Raw genomic sequence first — 23,453 nt, forward strand, 5'->3', positions numbered from 1 at the left:
GAGTTTGCACCTTGTGGCTGCAGCAGCTGCCCCAGCACAGGAGGGACTGAGAACAGAGCGATCACCCCCAAGAGAGACTTTCTGATTTTGTTATCTATTTCAGAGCAGTGACAGAGTGGTGTCATCTGGTATTGTTCATTTTGTGTGCTGGGGGTGCTGTGCCTGTTAAATAAACAGGTTCTTTCCACTTGTCTCTGAGGAATCCTTCCCGACCTGGTTGGGGGAAGGGGCCGTGTGGGTTTGCTTTCTGGAGGGGCCCCTTTTGGAGGTTTTCTCCCAGATTTGCCCTAAGCCAGGACAGTGACGCAGCACAGCCTCCCCGGCAGGGAGCTGTGACCCCCGCACACCCCAGGCGGGGCTCCGCGGCACGGGGGACCGGCGGCTGGGCTGAAGGGCACCATGGCCGCCCTCAGGCAGGGCGGCTCGAGGGCGAAGGGCCCGTGCGCTGAGGGGACAGAAGCTGACTCTAAAGGCGGACGGCGGCTCCCAGCACGGCACCGCTCCCCAAGGCACCGGGGCGGTGTCCAGGCGACGTTCCACCGCCGAGGGAAGGAGAGGGACGAGGCGCGGGGCCGGCGGCCACGCTGGGGCAGCGCCGCCATGACCTTCACACCTCGCCGCGTGACGTCACGGCCGCGGATGACGTCACGCGGCGGTGACGCAGCGGCACGGGCGAGCCCCAGCAGAGGGGCGGGCAGCGGGCGGTACCGCGGGCGGCGGCGCCGCCGGGGCAAGCAGCGCGGGCGAGGCCGAGACCTCCCCGCCGCCCCGGGCACCCCCGCCGCCCGCCACCGCCACATCCGGGTCCCGGCGTCGCCCCCCCGCCGCCCCTCAGCCCCGCCCCCGGCTGGGGGGCGGGACCAGGGCCGGGAGCCGCGCTTCCGATTGGCCGCGGTCGCGGGGCCGCCCGGGGATTTGCCGGCGCTCGGGGGGGCGGGCGTTGCCCGCTCGGCGGCCGCCCATTGGGCGAGGCGGGCGCGGAGCCGCTCTGCCGTTGGCGGGCGGGCGCGTCCGGTGCGGGGCCGGGGGAGGGTGCCATTGGCTGGAAAGTAGGTTAGTGGTGCGCCGTCGGGTGGCAAGCCAGGCGGAAAGTAGGTCAGGGACGGGGGCTGCCTGCGCCGGGCGTGCGGCGCTGCCGGGGGGCCGCGACCCCCGCCCGCCCTCCCTTCGGCCGGGCGCGGCGCGGCGAGGGGCGCGCGGAGCCGCGGTGAGCGCCAGGGGCGGCGGGCGGGGGGCGCCGGGGTCGGGGGGGGGTCGCGGGCAGCGCGGCCCCGGCGGAGCCGCCGCCCCCCGGGGCCAGGGGGAATCCCGGGAGGGGCCGGGGGCGGTGCGAGAGGACCCGGCCCGGGAGATGGCGGCGCTAGGACCCCCCCGGCGGTGGTGCCGGGCTGTGTCTCCGGGAGCAGGGACCGCGGCGGGGGCCCCGTTACGGAGCGGCCCCGGGGCGGGCTGGCCCGGCGATGTGGCGGCACCGGGGGCACGGGGCCGGCAGGCGGGCCCGGGCCCGCACCCGCGGAGGGCAGAGCCGGGCCGGGGTCCCGCTCGGGCAGGGGCGGTCGGGGGGCTGGGGGGGCGTGCCGGGCTGTGCCCCCTCCCTGGTGCGAGTCGCCCCCAGGCGCGGGGAGGCTCGGGCGGCCCTCACGGAGGGGACGGAGCCCCTTCCCCGGCCCTGGCCGAGCGGGGCCCCGGGGTCTCCGCCGGCCGCTCCGGGATGGGGGAGGCCCCGTGTGGAAGGCAGGAGGATGGCGGTATTTGGGAATTCCCCGCTCGTGTGGCGCCCTGGCCCGTCCCGCCCGCGGGCAGGTGCCGGCCCGGGGCCGCACGGAGCATCCCGGGCACTGCCGGGGCTGTTCCCTGGGGATCCCCCTCGGCCCCCGGCGCTCCCGCTGCCCTGGCGGACACCTGTGTGCCCCTGCCTGTGGCAAGGGAAGGAAGGTTTTCCTCCAGCAGAGAACGAAGCACAGCGGGAACACCGAGGCGGCTTCCCGAGATCAGGATTTTGCGCTTGGGGAGGCAAGGGAATCACTTTGCATTTTGAATCGCTGAGGTTTCTGTTACTCCAGTGCCTCGATGATAACAGTTTTGGGAAGATTTTCGTGCTTGAAAAACAACGGTGAAGGAACAAGTGGGTGTGTTTTCTTGCCTTGGAAGCAAATATGCCTACTGAATTTTAAAGTATTTCCTTAGTGTGTGAGGTAGAAAGGGTCAGCTGCAGAGTGTGATCTAATCTCTTCAGAATTCAGTCTTTAAGTAGATTAATTTTTTAAATTCTGGAACTTCAACATTCAAAATACTACATTTCTTTTTAAACATACTCGTATAAACCTGTCCTGCCTGTTTATATCTTCTTTTATCAAAAGGGCTTTTTAAATGTGAGTGACTGATAATACACAGGCTGCAGCTAAGTCTGTAAGGGAGAAAAGAAAGCGTGTTTGTTCCAATTAAGTATTAATTCTAGCTAACTGTGTCTGTAAACGGTCTTGCAGAAGGCTGAGGTTAAACTCTGCCCTCTCCATAATGTATGTTCTGTATCCTCCAGGAATATGCAAATGTAAATAGCTCTTTGAAGCATCAGGAACTACAGACCTCTCTCCAGTTACTCTAAACCACAGCTGCTTATTAAGGAGAAAGGCTTTACTCCTCCTGACTTCTGTGGGTTTGTGCTTCTCATGACCATTCCTGGGTTTTTATCCCTGCTTGTAGAAATTTAGCGTGTAAAATAATCTACAGCCACAGCATTTCATTGGGGTTTTATGCTGTTTTATCCCATATTCTCTTCCACACGTGCATTTCCATTGTCTCTTTCGGATGCCAGCTGTGGTGTGTGGGGCTGTGAAGGATCAAGCTCCGTGAAAGTTCCTTGGGAGAGCAGACAAGCGAGAAGCACCACAGAGAACACGAAGAAAGCTGCTTGGTTTGGTGTCAGGAAGCTGAGGTGGCTGGAGCTGGGATTCCACAAAGCCACAGCTGGAATTAGGGGCTGGTACCACGTCCCTGTCACCACGTGCTCCTGAGAGACCTGCTGTGTTTGGGGACCCTTGCTAGGGATGTATTAGGAAGGTGATGTTTGTAGAGGGGCTTTAAAGGAGACTTGTTTTTCTCCTTCATATACCTGCTCTCAAGGATTGTTTTGGGCAACCAGGAGTGAGAACAGAGAGCGTTTATTGGGTTTATTTGGTGGAGCTTAGAGTTGCACAGAGTCCTTTGAAGCTGTGCAGGACTGATGGCAAATCTGAGACTGTGAGAGCTGCAGGTGAGGAAGGCAGGCTTTCCAAGGGAATTGATATCCAGGATGCTGGAAATCCCAGGAGACATGTAGGTTATGTAGTTTACATGAGTACAGAAGTGCTCTTTCCATGCTCAAATGTAACATTTTAAGCTGTTTTCAGCATGGGGCCCATTGCCTGAGTTGTTATACTTTGACAGGAGCTACAGGAAAACCTCAAGGAATACATTATTGTTAAATGAAACAAAGTAAATTTGGTGTGCATCCTGTAGTGACTTTCAGTTCTGTAACCTGCATGCTTTTCATTCTTAACCTTTACGCTCAGTTGTATCCATAGTTCTGTTTCTAAAAAAGGGAAGAAAAGTAGTGAAAGGCAGCTGCTTGTATCCCCAAGTGTAAGGAAGTTCTCTGAAGTTAGTCTTCAATAAAAGCTGTATAAAGGCATATCATGTGCAAATGACTGCAAAGAGAAGCCCAAAATAACTACATATTTTTAATCTTGTGTAGCTTTTTGGTTCTCACTAAGTTTACAGAATGCAATATTTAAGCTTTCTCTATTTACTTTGATACAGTAAACATGTTTTGAAACTTTAACTTTTGGCTGTCATCATATTTTGAGAGCTTCAGCCTGAAATAATTGATTTTGATAAATGCAGTTGCTGACTGGATGATGCTGACTGGAACTCAGTTACCAACTTTTGAAATTTGGTTATTGAACATTCTGCTTATGAACCCACAGAAATTCACAATCTGTGTTTTGGAGGTGCTTGAAGATGCAAATGAGGTGGTTGATGGCATCTTCAAACCTGGTGAAAAAGCTTTCAGTGTCTCTAAGAGTTGCTGTAGGTAGGTTTAGGGCCGTAGATTGATGATGGATGAAGCAAAGCAAAGGAGTGCTCTGCCTGTGGGGTGTGTGTATGTCTATATGGGTGTGGTGGTCTTGCACTGCAGTAGGAAATGTGTTCCAGCTTTAGTCACATCAAATCCAGACTGGTGTTACATAGTTGAAACTCAAGACATTGAAGCAGAAAAATTATGCACTTGAAAAATCAGAAGGCTTTTCTCTCTAAGAGTTGGTTTATTGGGTTATTTAGAAAGCCTATTTAAAGTTTTGAGGGTTTTTTTTTTGTGTGAGGAAGAAATCTCAGTTGTGATTATCCAATTAGTTTTATTTGTATTTAATGACTCTGAACCTTGTCAGATAACCTGTGATGTCTGTTAAATTGAGCTGCACACTGAAGGGGGGGGGGTATCAGGGTAACTCACTGCCATTAACTGCATATGGCACCTGCCTTTTTTACCTCAGTTTGTTGGAAATATGCAGTAAGGCTACTTATCCAAGGCCCAGACTCCATCTCCTTGGAAACCTGATCTTTCACCAGATGTTGAGAAATGTAATTTCTTTTTTAATCCATTCTGCAGAAGAATACAGATCAAAACAGTATCTTCAGGCTTTGTTAGTCTGGAATATTAATTACCTAAAAAAATAGTCTGACATTTCAGTCTCTGCCCCAAAGAAGATTGATAGTTTCTGTTGTGTTTGGTATTATTTCAAATTTATTTTAGCTGATGCTCAAGTTCCTGGTTTATAGTTCAATTTGATTCAAGAGCTGCCTGATAGCAGGTTCTTCATGAGTAAAGTACAGGATTGTTTGAGGACCCATGCCTGCAAGGATTTGTCTTTCTCCCCTCTCTGTTCAGGTCACACTTTCTCTTTTGCACTTGCAAAAAGATATTTCTTAGGCAGCGCATTGAGAATTTGTAACCTTTTCAGCCTGCTGCCATTTGAGAAGCTGTTATTCAATGTCTGCTGTGTCAGATGCACTTGTGGGTCAGCTGCTGATGTCAGAGCAGCTCGTGGCCCTGTGCTGGAGTTTACTAGGTTGGCCTTGTGCAGGAATGGTGCCAGTAGGCTGCTCAGAGAGCAGGAGATCTCCTTGGGAGGGGAGAACTCACAAGCCAGTCTCTTGGGGCCCAAGGCGCTGACGTTCTCTGCTGCCTTTCAAGGGGCCCATTCATGAGTCCAAGCAGCTGAGGCAGATGGTTGTAGTGTTTGGGGTGGGTTTGGCTGGGATTTCCTTGCAGATGCTGGTGGGCTCTGTTTTCCACAGGTACAAGCTCAGTGCAGCAGGCACATTGCTAAATCCTGAGCAGTTGTTCCCTGTGTGGCTGGGATGGAAATCCATCTTCCCATGGGCAGTTGCTGTAGCACCGGGAGGGATGTTGGGTGATTCCCAGGCAGCATCTTTTGGCACCATGTCTCTGAAATCACTTTCCTAGGGAGGTACTTTATAGCAATTCTGAAGTGCTCATTCAGTTGAAGCCTTTTGCCTTAATTCCTTTCTGTGTCAGCTAAAAAATAAGTGAATGGAATCCCTGTATTTTAAAGATTGGATGTGTTCTTGATACAGGGCTACTCAGAAAACTCTAAAATTTTTATTACCCATTTGGGATTGATGCAGGATTTCAAGGGTGAATGAAATAAGACTACCAGAGAACTCAGAAATCACTATTATTCTTGATCTCAAGTTCTTTTTAGCTTGGAAACTTCCTTCAAGTGCCTTTACCTTTTATAATTTGCCTGACCAAAATGGACAAAATCAAAAAGACTGGTAGAAATTTTTAAATAATACTGTACTGCAGAATATTTATCAGGTGAGGTGAGAAGGAAAAGTTACTTCCTAGAAAAAACAGGAAAAAATAAAGCTAATAAACTTTTATTTTAACTTTTTTCCTTTTTTTTTTCTTTTGTAAGAATGTTTTTTCTGTCTTCAAAGCTGTTATTTTATAGTTTCCTTGAACTGGTTTGGTTAGTTTTTTTTTCCTTAACTTGTTGTGAATGGATTTCTTTGTCATCTGTGGATTTTTCTTGGAGCATTACACAATTTAGGAGTTCAGTTCCAATTTGAAGCAAAATCATGTATTAAAATATCAAAACTTTCATCCTTTATGTTGTGCATACGTATTGTATCTTTGAGAGTGGCAGCAAGTTGGCTTTGGTTTGAGTGCTACTGATATTTTTATCTTTCATTCAAGGACCTCTGATAATTGTATTTTAAATCTCCTTGAGTTTTGGGCTTTCTGCTGCACTTTGGCTACTGGCTTATTAGTTTTTATATAACCTTGGAAAATAATATTTATTTTGCCCACAGACTTGAATGGCCTGGTCATTTTTCAGGGATAGAATCTGTGGTCTAGAATAGATTGCAAAAAAAAAAAAAAAAAAAATCAGGTGTTTGTTTTGGAGGTTCATATTTTTTTAACCTGGTCTTGACCAGGTTGCAGTTTCCAGTTTGAAGTTCTAGAATTGTTGACTAAGAAACAGGAGGCCCATTTATTCCTCTGTTTCCTTTCCCAATGTGTATTGTTGCCAAGGCATTTCATGTAATCTTGGCATTTGCAAATTGCTTTTTTTAATTGATGAAATTAATTCCATGAGTTAAATGGAAAAAACTCAGTATCAACACTGTGCCCTCAACATACTTAAGAATATTTTGGTGTTATAGTCAGGACATGGCCCAAATTAATAAATCCAGAAATTTACACATGTTTGTGATCTTAGAAGCCTCTGATAACTGGAATAGCTTTTTTCCTTATCAATCTGATAAAGTCCCAGAATATTAGGCAAATTTGCTGCCCTACAGTAACATTTTCCTGTGTTTTTAATCTATACCAAATTTACTATGGCTTGGAAGTTTCTATTACAAAGAGTGTTGTTTTCTTCCTGTTTTTATAGAGTTTCTTCTTTATTTTTTCTTATTTTAAAATATATTTTCACTACAATGACCAAACCAGCCTCTGAATATTGTAGTTTATTTTAGAAACCTGTCAAGTCAGGTTCAGTGACTTCTTAGAGGGGCTTGTCACATAAAACATTAGAATTGCTGGAAATATGCTGTAATTAAAGAACAATCTGTTCAAAATGTTGTCAAACGCTTTCTATGCAGTTTGGGTCCAAATTCTAGAAGGACTAGAAGTGATTTATGATTTAGAAATACAAGGCCAGCAATTAGATATTCCTATTTTAAGTAGAAAGATAAAGAGTTTGTGCTAGTTTGGGTTCGTGTTGGGATTTTCTGTTTCGCTTCTGTTAGAAAATTTAGGAGTACTCACTTTGTGAGAAATAGAAACGTATTTATGTAAATACATTTTTCTCCCTCTGAGACATGTGCAACTTGGTCAGCTTGTCTGGCCAGGAGACAGTCTGAAGAAAGATGGGTATTTCCCTGTTAGGGCATTTTAAAATCTAGTTCAGTCTGTTTAAACTATCCCAGCTGGCAATAATGAGATCTCAATTACTGTACTTGGCATTATTTGTTGAATGAGGTAATTCCTGTCCTCATTTATCTGACTTGACCATGAGACTCTTCCTTAGCAAATGCCTACTTTATTTTCTTAGCTGGAGTGGCTCTTTATTTGTCTTACTCAAACGCTTTTGTCATTATCAAGAGTAAGATGATGAGGGGAAAAAAGCCCAGCAGAGGAGAAGATTACTGCAGTCAACTATTGGAGAAACTGTTTCTACATTTCCATTCCTGGTGGGGATTATCAACTCACCATTTTAGAGCAAATTTTAATAATTGGATACAGCTGATGCGATTGTGCAGCTTTTCTGACTGTCCTTTCTCTGTGTGTTTCTCCCAAGAATTCTGCTCTGACTGATGGATTTTTGCAGGTTTTCAAGGAACACGTAGGAAACGGGCACTGTTCAGGGCAGGATCATCAGGGCTCTGCTCTGGTACCTTGACAGGACAAAATGCTGGGTTTGGTGCCCAGCAGTTTGGTTTATAATGACACATGAGTCCTTTGCATCATCTGTGGACAGCTGGATGAGTTTGGACAGCAGTTTTGATGATCATTGGAACTGGGTTGCCATGGTCAGTGCTCCAGGCCTTTCCTGGCTGACAGTTTCCATCTGTGTAACCTGTCCCTCTGCTCTATGGTGGCATTTTATGTTGGGGCAAAGATCCAGGCCTGGGGAATCTGCTGTGTCTGAAAGCTGAGTATTTGCCCCAGAAGAGTGATTTGGGATTGCTGATGCCATACAACTTGTGGCTTCATAAACATTTCTGCTTTTGTGGGTTAGGAAGCAGCTCACAAAGTGAGTATTCCTGAAGGAGAGGTGGGAGAGGCAGGAAGTGTGAAGAGTGCTGTTTTCAATGTGTTACACTGCAACCTTCATGTGGAAGAAGAGACTTTGTGACAGAGTATTTTTGGATTAAGCTGTGTTGGGTCATTTCTTTCATAAATCTACATAAAAACTTGATGAAAAAATCTGGCTTTGGCACTGAAACCCAGAAGCCAGAAAAATAAGCAACTTCTTACTTTCATCTCTGGAGCTATACAGTGGAGCTTTTCAGTATTTATTGTGCCATTAAAAAAATCTCTTTTATAACAAAGAAGAGTAACTCAGGCAGACCTCTGACTCTTTTCCCTTTCCCCTTGCTGGCCCATGTGCTCTGGGTTTCCAGATGGACAAATATAGAAGTGTTTCAGATACAGAAATCTCTCAGGAACTCATTCACCACTATCACCTGACTTTGCCAGAGCTGAACACTTACGTGTCCAAGTTGTTGTCAAACTGATAATTTATGTAAAATTGGCAGAGACCCAGCAATGTCTCCAGTTAAACTTGCCAGGAAGTGGAATATAGGAAAGAGACTGAGGAGAAGAAGAAGATTTTTTTTCCAAGACAATACATGGTTTGAACTCCATTAATTGTGCACACCTCTGCTGCCTTTGAGGAGGGCACATGTTTGTGTTAAAAAAAAAATAAATTGCTGTTTAAGAATGATTCTCAAACTTGGCGTAGATCTCATCTTGCTGCCAGTTGGTTTAAATGTTCTGTTTTCAAGAAGCAAAGCTTTCTAAAGCCTACCCAGGCTTCCATTCAGAGAAATATTGGCACCATAGTTTGTTCTTGATGTTCTTATCAAATAGCTGTTCAGGAGAATTGTTCTTGTGTTCAGTGGCATGAAAAACTTTCTAAGACTGTAATGTGCCCTTATTAAAGAGATTTACTAAAATTTTTGAACTTTATTTGGAATATAAATGGAACATAAGACAAAGTCTAACTCAGCAGATAACAGGATAATTCATGCCTTCTACTTGAAGTGATTCTAGTTTTTCTTTCCCTAGAGCATATGAACACTAATAAAGACCAAATAGTTGCACACCTTGGAAAGAAGCAGAACAAAAAAAGTCTTCCATGTAACAAAAAAGTGAGCAAAAAGTGCCCTATTGGTATCTCATTAGAGACCCAGGTAGTGTTGTAGCATATTGATGATCATTATTCCATATTTTAAGATTCTTAAAGTTCCTTTAAGTGCTCAAATTAAGTGCTCAAGCAGAGGTCTTGCTGCTTTTTAGACAAAATGAACGTGCCTTTTAGAGCAGGATTTGCTCAGGCAAGTGCTTAAGCCTCCATGGATTCATTCATGGTGTGCTGTAACACTTGTGTAATCTACTTTCTTTGGCACACATTTCGGGTGCATACTTCTTATTTTTTAAAACAAATATTTGGTCACTTGTCCAACTTGTCCTCTACTTTTAGGATATTTCTGTGGCTTGCTGTTTTCCTGTAGCCCCAAACCCACTGGAATGGTGGTGTCCCTTGACAAACCTGGAAAAGTACTGCTTTCTGTTATTTGTCAATGGAACCCATTTTTCCATTTTTCTGTTGAATTTTGTTTGGTGACTTTGGAAAGCCTGCTAACTGGTGTCTCAGCTGGCCTCTGACTTTATTTACAGATGCAGGCACTCAAGAATTCACCCTTGGAATTGGCTGTGTGTGGCTCTGTCCTTTTGTCTCAGTTCTGTGAGCTCTTTGTTTGCTGTTTCGTGCGTGTGTGTTTCGTGGTGGTGACGATGTTTTGGAGTGATGCTGTGTTGGCAACCTGGTCACAGAATAACACTGGGGCAGGTTCTCACGTTTCCTGGGGGAGTGGCTGGCAAGTGGATTTCAAAGACTTGCAGGAAGCAGAAAAAGAAACTTCCCTGCCCTTTCAACACCTGGAAGACTCTTGATGCACTAGCTTAAAGGAAAAACATTAGGGATAAGTACAGCTAACTTTGATTGCCCTTTCTAGCAGACCTCATTGCATGTGGCAGTGAAGGATTAGATTTTCACCTCCAAATACAGCCCAGCATATCCCCTGTAGCTCCTCCCTGTGACGGAATTTGGCCAAGTCTTTGTTTGGCAGCAGTGGATGAGTTTCTCTTCAATCATCCCTCACGGTGTAGTTCTGTATTTTCCACACATCCTTCCAGAAGTGGACTCATCCCAATCATTTCCACATGTGAGCTTTTCCTTGTTTTCCACCCTTCAAAGGGCTGGATACTTTGTTCCTGGTGGCTCCTTTTGCTGTGCTCTGCTTTTATCTTCATAGTTTTCACATTCCCACTGCTCAGGCTGTAGGCATCAGTCATCTCAGTGCAGTTAGATTTGACTGTTCCATGTGCCATCCCAACCCAGAGCAATGTTTCTTAATCCTAACTAGAGTAGTAACATTCATCCAGATTCTTTCTTGACTTGCTGTTGGTGGGAGATGGATTTCGCTTGGGTGTTGATTAAACAGCTTTCTACAAAAGGAGCAAATTTATCCAAAGCAGTAGCTCACAAACAAAATAAATACATTTCAGAGTGTTTCTTGAATGCTTCTATTACCCTGGAGGCTTTGTAGGGCTATTTGAGCTGTAATCTGCCTTTGAGAGTTGACCTGTGTGCTCCCACGTTGAGGTGTGTGTTTGCAAGGGAAGTTAACTGGACACTCAGTGGTGAGCTCATCATCTCTCCCCTCCACTGTACAGTGCTGGTTTCTGTTTGACTTCTGAATCACCAAGCTGTCATTACTCAGACTTGTAGCTTTTTTAAAAATTACTTCTTTACAAATTAGGTTTCATCTATTTTGTATCTCTGAACAGTTCAGTGTGGGGTTAGGTAAGCACCAGTGCTGTATGGGAGTACCCAGCTGAATGCTGAAGCCAGGAGGTTAAAAGCCCTAGCAGTTAGAAAGGATTAAAAGGTTAGATTTCCAATTTCTCAACTAATGAAATAGTGTCAATTCTGTCTACTGAATCTCCCAAAGAGGAGTGTGTGTAAAAACCTGTAAAAACTGCACTGTAAAAACCCACCTAGCCCTGTATTAAATAAACTGTTGGACTGATTCATGGTTACTGTGTGTGAGCTGAGTAAGGATTAGTCAGGAGCGTTGATTCTGGCAATTTCCACTTGGCTTGCTTGGGAAATATATGTGACCTTTCTAACTACAGCTGAGTCCTGTTCTGCATGTCACCCTTGCAAGAGGAAGTGACTGAGGGTGGAAGGACTTTATTGACTGGCAGTTCCCAGGGCAACATTAGAGAGGTGCACAAAAGAATCCGTGCCTTGGTAAACAAGGATATCAAGCTGGACTCAAAGGGAGGTTGATCTATGTAGGATGTTAATTATGTCATGGCTTTAATACTTTCTCAGACTTGATAAAGTGTGACTAGAAAACTGAAAGGAGTTCAAGGAATGAACTGTTTTGCAAACATAAATTTAGTGTCAGATCAAAGGAACACAACTAAACTCACTTAAAGGAGGAAAAAACAATTCAGTGCATTAATCCTTCAGTCAATGAGCTGATAACATTATCTGGTAGGAGAAAATGAAATGAAGTTTAATAGCAGATAGGTGACTTAGTGACATTGAGGCTAGAAAAGTTGGAAGTTAGGAGCAAGGAGAACTAAGCTTTGGAACAGAAAAGGTGGGAGGCGGGTAAGGGATTCTTACAACACATTAGGTCTTCCAGGATATCTTTGTAAAGTAAACTTTGACCTGAATTACAGCATATCAGTGTGTCCTATAAAAGAGTAGATGAGGTTGCCTCCTGTTGCAGCAGAGGAGAGCAGAACCCAGGATTATACAAGGGAACAGATGAATGAATCTGGTATCAGTGTTGAGATAAAACTTGCCTGCTTATCTGTACTCTGTGTTTGAGTAGGAGGAAGTGCAAGGACATACAGCTTTTACCAGGCTGAGCAGGACAGGGAGGGCCAGAGAGATCTGGAGAAGAGAGAAGGGGACTGCAGAGACTCTTGCAGCAAAACAAGTCAAAAGATTAAAAATACTGCAGGGGGTTCTTGTCTTGTTATTCTCTAAAGCATGCATAAAATGTAATACCCATTAGTTTTGTTCCGCAAAGCAAACACCACTTTTGGTCTGTAATCTTAAATGGATCAAAATATAACACTTTTTTATTTTGGAATAAGAATGTCAATACCAGAGACAGAATATGAATACCAGTGTTTTGCTATAAGGTGAAATTTGGAGCACTGATACTTGAGGGAGGCAAAAGTGGGACAGAAACCTGAGGAGCTCATACTCATATTTAGGAAAACAAAGATGGAGTGATTTAACATGAAGGTAATGAAAGTGCCTTTACATTTGTCAGTTAAGTTGCTCAGGGTAAATATTTTGTGTTTAGTCAGTTACTCCAGAATTTAGAGAATATAAATTTAAACTTGTACCTTTAGGGATAACAAATAAATTCAATGCATGTGGAAGAGGAGACAGAACCTTTGAAGAGAGCTGAAGGGACTTGAACAGATAAAAAAGCATTTCAGTTGAGCACCAGATAAGTGACTGAAGAAAACATACATACAAAAAGTGTATGTATTTCTCTATTAAAGTCAGGGCACAAGAGTGCATGAGATTGAAGTGAACATTTCAGAAAAGTAGGACTCTTAAAAAAAGCCAGAACTCTTTGTATCTATTGTTTAGTCCATGGTCCTTTGAAATATATGATTCTTTTCTGTTCCAAGCATTTTTGTCTGGTTGGGTTCTTCCCCATGTGTAATCAAAGGTCAAAGGTTGGGCTTGATGATCTCGGAGGTCTTTTCCAACCTTAATGATTCTATGATCAGTAACAGTTTGCTGGCTTTAGTGGCTCTTTGGCCTCTTTTTAAAAGAGAATTAAGAGTTTTACTTAATGCTAGGAAAGATGTGGCACTGTAGGGGAGGTTTGAGGTGAGTGGGGCAGTGTGTATGTGCTGAGGTGCTCAGCAAGGTGAGGCTCAGGCCTGCCTTTCTGGTGTCTGCTTTGGGTGGTTTGTGCCTGCTGACTTTTATGGGGTTCCTTGCTCAGTGCTGTTGATTTTGGCTGCTGCAGAGGACTTCAGCTGTTAAAACTGGAATTGAAATTCCATGTAGGAAAGCAGACACCAAGCATATAAACCTGGCTTCCTGTGTTAGACTGGGGTTTTTTCTGATAAGCTAAGCTTTTACAAACTGCTTTGCTAAACTTGTGATGTCTACTGATTCAGTTCACATGTTCCACCTGGTGCTGAGTGGTGGTAGGGTGATAATTGCAGGTGAGTTAACTTAAAACACAGCTGACCTGGAAGGGTGTTTTGAGGATGTTGTGTATTTCACACTTTCCCTGTCAGTATGCTATGTATATCATACTTGTAAATAGAAGTTTCTCTGAAAACTTAGAAATGGAGATAATGTTCTTTTACTGATAGCAAATGAAGGCAAGAGAGACCACTGTGTGCCATGAAGAAGACCCAGGTGCTGTAGAGTTGTGTCTCCAGCAGGGCTGTGAGTTGCTCCTGGTGAAGGAGTGGGATTAGGGCCCGCAGTTATTTTCAGCTCAGGGACTTCACAGTGCTGGTAACCCTCAGCAGAATCCCTGTCCAAGAGCTGTCCTACCTCTCTGTGCAAACCATACAAACCACAGGAGCTCCTAGGCCTCCTGTGGCCTGGCTGAGAGTTTCCAGAGCCTTTCCACCTCATGTGAAGGGCTGTGTTGTTTTGAGCCTTTCAGCCAGCCTTTGTTTGATGGCGTTTGATGAGTTTGTAGATCTTGGTCCTGCCAGTTTTCTAAGCTGAAGAGGACCAGTTTATTTCATTGTTCCTTAAGCAGAACTCATTGCCTCTGTTGTTCTACTGAGTGAAAGTAGAAAGTTTTCCATTTTCTAATAGATTTAATTGCTGGGGATTTGTTGGATGATATCCAAGCCATCCTGTGTTCAGGAGCTGTGAATAATTACGAGCATTTGTAAGTGCTAACTAAGGGACTGCATTATTAATATTTGGCACAAGTATGCTACTTGCAGAAATAAAATCATCTAAACCTACTTAAGCTTTTTTGAGAAGGAATGTGAACTGTCTAGTGATCCTTCCTAGGTCCATTGGGATCAGACTGCGTAGGTCGTGGAATGTTCTCTTTTGGAATTAAAACAATGGCTTGGAGAAACTTCTGGTTGCAACTGTTTGTCAGATGTCTCTTTGCTCTGTGTTGCATCCCTTCTTGGTTAGGTGGGGAAGGAGGTTGTTGTGTGGATGGATCTTTGCGTCAAGGATAAGAAATCATTTTTAAAAAAATCAAGCATGCAGCCTTCAGTTTTATGAACAGTCCATTTTTGGGGTTGGGTGGCTGTGATTTGTTGTGTTGGGTTTTTTCTGAACAGGTTGTCTTCCTCAGTTACCCGTATTTAGTCTTGGCAGGATTTTTTTATCTCTTGGGGTTTTTTGTATGTGTATGTCTATTGCACACTGTTCTTCCCAACTTGCATTTCTGTTATTTTAAATTTTTGTAATGGTTGAGATGTCTGCATAGCAATAGAGATCCCATTAAGTGAATTGCTGGTGTTCCCTGATCATTCCTTTGCCTTTCTAAAGGCTGTCATGATTTGAAAACTTGAATCTTTGTTCCAAATACAGCAGCAATTTTAAAACTTTTTCAGTTTCAGTTGTAATGTAAAAGTATGCATTCAAACTCAACTGTTGATTTAAATTAGAAATCATGGATTTAAAAGCCTGTCTGGAAAATGCAAAGTCTGAGGCTTGTATCCAGCTGGATCTCTGGCTGCTGAATGTCACAGGTTTGGAAATGTGGTGATTCTCAACATCAGTGTGAATGTACAGAGGCACAAAAAAGGAATATCTTGTATCAGCCATTTCTCTACAGAGCTGTCCTATTGCTGTAGGCCTTTCTCCAGAAAATAAAGCTTATAGTCCCACTGCAGCAGTGACTGCAGAGTGGATGGAAATACTCCTCTACTGTGTCTGTATATTAATAACTTGCCATTCACAAAAGAGCAGAGAAAATGTCACAATGCAGATGTGGATCAGTGGAAAGGTTTCAGCACACCTTGTCTTGCTCAAACCAAGGAGGGATTTGTGTGTTGAAAACAAATCCTGTGGGAGTGCTGAAAATATCTTGAAAGTGCAGGAAGGCTGTAACAGGGTTATTTTAACTGCTTACTGTAGTTGGATGGGACATTTCTTCCCTTACCTTTCTCTGGCACATCTCCTCCCCTTGCTTTGAGCTGCTTCTGGGTACCATCTGACCTTTCAGCAAGGCACTGGAGATTCCTGAGCCCCCAGAAGACTGTGCTTTCTCTCTAGTTATTGTTCAGCATGATGAATTCAACACACAGGATGGGCAGGCTCTGAGGATTTCATTAAAGTCTCTGCTGGAGTACTGGAAGGGAAGTCTGGGGGAAGAGTGACAAGAGACTAAAAAAGGGAGTAAAGCCATCCCTTTGCACTAAAGGTGTTCTATCAGCTGTTCTGTGAAACTTTGCTGTGAGGTTTACAGCAGTATCTCGTGCTTATCCTGAGCTAGACAAATACAACGTTTTCCAAGCAATATTCTGATGGCTTTTCCCTAAACTGTCACTTGATTTGCTTCATCAAGTCTTACTTTGAATGCTGTAATTACAAACCCTCAAAACCACTCAAAATGGTGGCTTTAGTGAGGTTCACGCTGTAGGGTGTTTGGGTCTCACCTTAAACACGTGTCAACTGCACAGACATTCCATTTTATCCAAGGAAGAGAGAAGGAAGCATGAAAAGTAGCTAGTGCTGCAGCAGAAGCCAAGAGCATTCACTTGAGTGTTCAGTATATGGTGCAATGAGACATCTAACTTTACCTTTAATGTCCTGCTGAAGGACTTCTTTGGGATGGCATTGTGGTTTCCCTGTCCTGCCATCCCATGCCTTGTTCCATAGCAGTCCTGAGCACAGCTCTGCCTGGACAGGGAATTGTCAGCTACAGCAATTCTGCTCCCAATGTGCTGTGTCAATATTAGTGCTGGCCTGGGGGGCCTTGGGAGCTTGCCCTACTTCTCAGTGTTCTCTGTGGCTGCGCTTCCAGCTGCTTGGTGTGGCTCTCTGCAAAGGGCAGAGTGTGGGGTAATGCCCACTGGCAGCTGTCATGGCTTGGAAAGGCTGCCATTCTCAGCCTTAGCAGCAAATCCCTCCTTCAGAAACCTGGATTTCAGGTATGGCTGGTGGTGTTACCTATGGAGCATCAGATTGTGTTCTTTTCTGACCCAGAGAGGTGTTTTGAAAACTTTTATTCCATTTTCAGTCTCATGGGAAGGGTGAGACAATATACATATTATAATTCACACCATCACAATGAGAAGCCAACTACTTTCTAATTACAATACATTATAGGTGTTTCTTGGCCTATCAGCTTTTTTGCCACATCAGCTTTTTGCCAGTTTACTTACATATCTATTTCCCACACTGGAGTGACATGTGTATCATTTTCTAATGTGTGTTTCTTTACATGTTTTCCATAGAACAATTTAGGAAGTGCTGAGTTGTTGCAGTGTCAGGGTTTCACTGTTTGATTTGGATTTAACTGGCAAATAGTGTGCCTTCAGGAAAGGAAGCTGCTGAGCTTATTCATGTCAGTGTTTATTGTTGCTCCACCAACAGAGGGACTCCAATTGCAGGTGCATGTGTGGGGAAAAGTTTTCTTAAAACTGGAAATTTGTCAATAATTTTAGAGTTGCATATTTCTGTTTCCACACAAACTTTAGTGTATACAGTAGTTATGCCATCATTGTACGTTCTCTGGATTTATTTTTTTGTACCAGATTCTGATTTGTACACTTAATGAAAAGCTGTGATGCCCTCTTATCCAAAAAGCACTGGTAGTGCAGGAGAACAAAAATTAAGTTGAGCCTCTAAGATAGTCTGAAGGAAGAAATGTAGACATTCACATGGATGTGATGCATTTGTGTTTGACAGCTGATTTTGTGTGAAGTAAAAAAGAGCTTGTAAGAAACCAGTGGGGGGAAATGAGCCTGTGGAGGATATGTGAGCTAGAGGAAATGGTGGAGAGGCAGCCAGGGTGAGGAAACCCCAGCTTGGTTCCAGGCAGGGTGAGAGTTTCTTCCTTTTCTCAGGGCTTGCTTTAGGATGGAAGGAAAGTGACAGCCTGTTGGCTTTGTCAGGCTGGCAGAATGCTGAGAGCAAGGGTGGCTCCTTCCAGCCAGAGATAGAATCCAGCAGGACCAGAGGGAATATGCAAAAACTGGAAATGAAAGTATCAGCTATAAATAGAACCACCTGTCTTTGCTCCTTCTGGTGATATTTTTGCCCTCTTGTTCCAATGCTTTGTTCCCTGAAGATATAAAGTATTTAGCTGCAGTTTGGCAGTAGATCTCTGAATGAAAGGTCTGGCACGTGCCAAATGTGTTTGGGTTTGTTGTAGTAATAATATGACTGGAAAACAGCTCTGTGCAATATCTTTAAAAGTATTTGGACCAGGTGGTTCAACTCAAAGAAAACTGGGATTTTTCACCTTAATATATGCACTTCAAAGGCTGAAAGAAGTGAGTAGTGGTTTAATCTATTCAGCTGAAAAACAGCTAGCTTCCCATAATGCATAAACTTTAAAAGTCAAGTGAGAAAATATTACTTGGGTAGTATTATTCATGCCATGGCTTGAATGTATTGTCTGGTTTGGATGCCTACAGTGCTGCAGTAAGAGGAGGGAAGGCAATGAGGACCTGACAAAAGCCCAGAAGGACTTGGTGGCTGGAAGCTGGAGTAACTAATGGAGTACTAGGATAGTGCTGTGCCAATGAGAAGATGGCTTGAGTTAAAGCTTGTGCTCACTTGAAATGTTACAGTCAAGAGATCCTGTTGAAGTACAAGCAGTAGTTCTGAGCTTGAGCAAGAAGCTCTGGAAGGGTTTCCATGGTGTGCCAAGTCACTGGCCACAGGGTAAAATTCTACTTTTGACACAAATGAGGAAGTGTTTCGCTAGGCTGCTGATTCATTTAAAAAACACATTTCTTTGAACTTCTGAGAATTTTGCCTTCCTGCCACTGAAAGACAACTTTTGAGATTATGAACTACAGGAGAGTATTTGCTGGGCTGTGAGGATCCACGAGCTTCACTGAGCTGCAATAAGGAAATTAAATTTGCCCAGATCATATCACAGTTATAATAATACTTACAGTGTACAGCTGGGCTTTATTCATCATCTCTAGATTAGAAGATATGCATTTAAACAATATGAAACTTACTTGTTCTGTTTGGCTAATTAAAGTCTTTAAGACCTATGTCTAAAACATCCGTCTGCTGTAAACTGGTGCTAATATTTAGGAGCTGGAAGAAATCTTGAAACAAAAAGCTGCATCTTTTGGACTGCAAGTGCAAAAAGGAGCCATTCCCAGCTGTGAGTTACAGAGGCACTGATTGTAAATTCCCTCTGTTTGTATAACATGGGGAGTGAGTTAAGTAGCTTGCCTACTTGTTATCTTGTATGCTGCTCCTGCTCCAGAAATGTCAGTCCAGGTTGGGTACAGTCCTCTTACAGAGAAATTTCTAATCTTCTAAAAGTTTTGGCTTTGAAGTCTACTCTGCAGTGAATCTTCTGTTGTTGACAGATCAGAAGTAATGTGTACAACTTGGGAGACTTCACAGAACCACTGCCTCCTCAGCTGAGAAGGTTTTTGTTGTTTTGTGGGTTTGGGTGTGTGTTTCTGATCAAAGCATGCTGGAAGTACATGAGCTATTAAAGAAATCATCTTTGGTGAGGTTTTTCCTTGAAGCCCATTAATGTTGGGTAATTGATTTACCCGCATGGTAGGATGGATTTTCCTGTCTTTCACACACCCTGCTCTGCCTCCCACCCTCTCCAAATCCCTTGGCTGGCTCAGGGTTGGTGAGCAGGACTGCATCCTGTGCTTGTGAAACAGCAGGTCCCTCACACGTTAGAGGCTGGACCTTGCTTGGAACCTCAGGACTTCAGCTAAGTTTAGATTGCAGCAATTGAGGGGGTAGATTTATTTTGTTGTGCCTGGGTCTGTTTCTTTTAACTCTGTCATTACTAAAAGAACAATTGATTTTGATGTCAAATGAGCAGATTGAAATAAGTGGCCCAAAGGACTTAAAGTTTCTGTTGTCTTTTGATTTTAAATCTTCTCATTCTCTCCAGTCTTGAAAATACAATACCTTGTTTCTTCTCACACATACACAAAATCTTCTGAAGGATTGGAATAAATAAATATTAAATATCACATCCTAACATAGATTTTTGTCAACTTACTTTACCACCATTTAACAGTAGTGGACCCTATTTTTAATGTTACTTTGTTCCATAACTTGTATTACAGAAATTTTGGGGTGCTGTGTTGAACAACATTTTTGAAGCATTTTTTAAAGTATGTTGGCTTGGGTGTCTTTGATTTAAATAATTTAAACCTTTCTGACATTGGGCTCAGTCCTTTTTCTACTAGCAGCTGGATTTCTTAGGAGACTGATTTATATTCTGTTTTATGGAATAATGGCTGTATCCCTTTCCAGTGAAATCAATCTGGATGTTTTAGAGCAGCAGGACCTGTTGAAATCCTAAGACATCCAGAGGTGTGTGCTGATTGAGAGTAGATCTTTTGTTGACAGATAGACCTGGGTGTAATTCTTAGTGTAACTTTTTTTACTTTGTAGATCAGCTGTTAGCTTACAGGTTGTGTGGCAGCTACACTTTTCTGCTAAAACCCTCCTTAGTGTATCCCTGTTGACATTTGAGGTGAAATATGAACATGTGCTCCTGGAATATCTGTGGTGATCTCAGTGTGTCTGTAAAATGTCACGAGGCACCCAGTAACACCCAGGGTGTGCAGAGCTCTGGGGCAGAATTCAGTGGTTCCTGCTCTCAGTGGAGACCCCTGCAGTGCTGGTTCAGTCTCATTCTGTGTGCTGGGGCTGAGTTCAGAAATCCCTGCAGCACTGGGAGCCCTACCCAGTATCTGCTGATGTGAGCACCAGTACTCCTTGGTTCCAGTAGCCTCTAGAGAGACTACGGTTTGCTTCATGTGTAGAGTTTCATAAATCCCTTCAAGCCTGGCCTTCCAAGAAAGGCAGGTCCCTTTCTGCTTTCCCTGTGGAAGCAGTTTCTTGGAACCTGAGGAATGCATGTGCTGGCAGATTGATTATTGAAGCAGGCCAAATTCCTTTGGTAGCAGCAGCATGTTAGTGCTGATTTCCAAGAGTGTGCATCCCCACCTTTTCACAAGGGCTCGATCAGTTCCCTTGTGATGTTTCCTTTTGATGGTTGCCCAGAATGAAATATGCAAACAGGGCAGCATAAGCTCACTTCAAAGAATAAGAGCTCAAAGAGTCTAATCTTGGCTGAGGAGAAGCTTACACTAGATCAAGCTTTCAGTAATGGTTGCAAACTGGCAAGCTTTGTTGAAACCCTCTTGCAGCTGGGATTCAGTGGGTAGGTAGAGAAGAGAGGCAGACACTCCTGAGATGTGAGGGGAAATGAAATCTCCAGTGGCTGAGGTCAGCTGGATAATCAGGATGCTGGTTCTGATGATGTCTCCAGTGGCTGTTCTGTAGAATTTTAAGGTAGACCTTGAGCTCTATCACTACAAGTATATCCAAGTCCCCTGTTAAGGAGGGAAATACTACATGAACAATACCAATACTTAGCACAGCTGGTCTAAACAGGTTTGATTCCTGGAGGTGACATGAGCTGGCTTTGATTTTGATCCATTTTTCCTTTTCTGCTTTGAAGGTGATCCGAACTTCTATCCACAAGGCCTTCCCATGTGACCACACCACCTGAAACACATATTTGTTTGCTTCACTGAGGAAAGAGCATGAGCTAGGATTTTTGGAGGTTAATTCTATTGGGTTCTCTTTCCAGAATCAGCCTGTTTTCATTTTCTTCTATGCTGTCTGAAATTTTGTACTGAGAGCTGCAGACAAATGCAAACCTGGGAGGGGTGTCTGAGACACCACATGAGTATGCTACCAAGCAGGGGGATCTCCACAGACCAGAGAAAAGGGTCACCAAAAATCTTAGAAAGAACCTTAGGAAGTTAGCAAAGAGAAATGCCAAGTCCTGCACCTGGGAGAGGAAAAACCCCATGTGTCAGTACAGATTAGAGACTGAATAGCTGGAAAAGAGCTTGGCAGAAAAGATATTGATGGCTCATGAGGCTCCAAGGGTGCCCTTGCAGCAAAGAGGGCCAAGAGCCTCCTGGATTGCATCAGGAGTTGTGCTGCCAGCAGGCTGGGGGAAGTGATCCTTCCCATTTACTGAGTGCTGCTGGGACACTTCTGTGTTCTGGGTCTGGTTTTGAGCTCCCCTGTGCAAGAGGAAGTTATTTTAGTTAGTACTTATTCTTGGTTTTGAGGCAATGAGAAGTCCTTTGTTAAAGTAGCTGGAAGTAAAGACTGAGGTACTTTCCCTCATAAACAAGGAGAGATAGGAACCAAGACCCCTCTTGATCTGAGTCTCAGTGTTGTGGGAACAAGATAAAACGCATTGTTGTGTGTCTCCATCAGCACTGAGAGAGTCTGAAAGGCTGGGAGGTGATGCCATGATGTGACCTGTTCTGCCTTTTCTCAGACACTCTGCTGATGAACAGATGCTTTTGGTGTGGGAGTGTACCTGGACAGATTGATCTACTGAGAAACTGCATGTGGAGTTATTCTTCTGTTTATTGGAGACTTTTCCCCCTGCATGTCAAAATTACTTGCCTTGTAGCTTTGTGGCTGGTTAAAATTCACGGACTGCTTCCCTCCAGCCTGCTGCTTTTTGCTTAGGAAAGGTGGGGAGCAGCTATTGGAAGAGGGGGTCTCTTGGGCAGGTGAGGGCTGTGCCTCTGGCCCCTGTGGTGAGGGGCTGCAGGAGGCTGAAGCAGCTCAGGGTGTGTGGTCAGGCTCCAAACATGATGTCAGGAGGAGTTCCAAAACTCAGATGTGAATCACAGGCTGCCAGGGACTGATGGGTATTGGTTTCTCTGGGTCTGCATTGAAGGCACTTGAGATGGTATTTCATGTTCAGACTCAGTGTTTATTATTTTTTATCAGTAAAACAGTCTCACAACCACGAGTTCTGCAGCTTTTCATTAGAAGGCACAAAATGGCCAACAATCTCTTCTTACAAGGTCTTTTAAGTCTAAACTATCCAATTAAGAACTGACACCTAGATTATTTTCCCTTTTAACCCAATAACTGATCCCATAGAGCTACAATGGGGACTTTTCTGCCAAATTACAAAATGCCATCCAAAGCCAGGAAGAAGAAGGTGAAGAACAGCCTGCCTCCATCCTAAAGCCTCCATCTTGCTTCATATTTATTTCTATATTCTGAAATCCCAAACTCTGAGTTTTCCACCCTGTGATATTTCACACTTCTAACCAACTACACACCCATAATCCCAGTGCTATCAATTAATTTTGGGAGCCTTCTCCATGGCCTCAGGTCAAATGCAGTGTTGTCTTGTGGGTCTTTGCCTTTCAGCCCACAAAGTTTAAAATTCTCAGCATCCAGGATTCCAACAGATGAGCATGCTGAGGACTCAGTGGTAGGAGGGTGACCTCAAAAAACACAGCAGGGTAAAATCCCTTCTTTGCACCAGAGAGTGGTGAGATGCATCTGCATGTGAGAGGAAGCCACAGGGCTTTTTTCTGGAAGTGCAGAGTACTTGCAAATAGTGTTAGGGAGCCATTAGAACCAAACAGTATCAATATATTGGGAAGGTAGGAAGTATTCTGACTTAGGTATTCCTTAAGTACTGAGGGCAAAGGGAACTACCCTGCTTTACTTCAAAGATCTTCCTGTGATTCCTATGGAGCATTCCATAATAAAGGCTTGTAGTCATGATATTTTATGAAAAATCCTTTCTTTAGGATTTTTTCTCCTGAGAAGCTGAGAAGCTTCAAGAACAAAATGTAAACAATGATTATCTGCTGCTGTGGAATGCAACAGGTGCATCTGTGATTGGTCTCATGTGGTTGTTTCTAATTAATGGCCAATCACAGTCAGCTGGCTCGGACAGAGAGTCTGAGCCACAAGCTTTCGTTATCATTCCTTCTTTTTCTATTCTTAGCTAGCCTTCTGATGAAATCCTTTCTTCTACTCTTTTAGTATAGTTTTTATATAATACATATCATAAAATAATAAATCAGCCTTCTG

General features: G+C 44.1%; 1 protein-coding gene across 5 annotated transcripts in view; it reads left to right on the plus strand.

Moving 5' to 3' along the window:
• The first annotated feature begins 1,121 nt into the window (after positions 1 to 1,121).
• Positions 1,122 to 23,453, plus strand: part of BMAL1 (basic helix-loop-helix ARNT like 1) — a 50,944-nt gene continuing 28,612 nt past the window's right edge. For all 5 annotated transcript variants that reach the window (XM_036383165.2, XM_036383167.2, XM_036383168.2 and 2 more), the window contains exon 1: positions 1,122 to 1,207. The gene's annotated coding sequence lies outside the window, so the exon portion shown is untranslated. The remainder of the gene's footprint in view (positions 1,208 to 23,453) is intronic.

The sequence above is a fragment of the Molothrus ater genome, chromosome 6, assembly GCF_012460135.2.
Source record: "Molothrus ater isolate BHLD 08-10-18 breed brown headed cowbird chromosome 6, BPBGC_Mater_1.1, whole genome shotgun sequence".
Classification (NCBI taxonomy): domain Eukaryota; kingdom Metazoa; phylum Chordata; class Aves; order Passeriformes; family Icteridae; genus Molothrus; species Molothrus ater.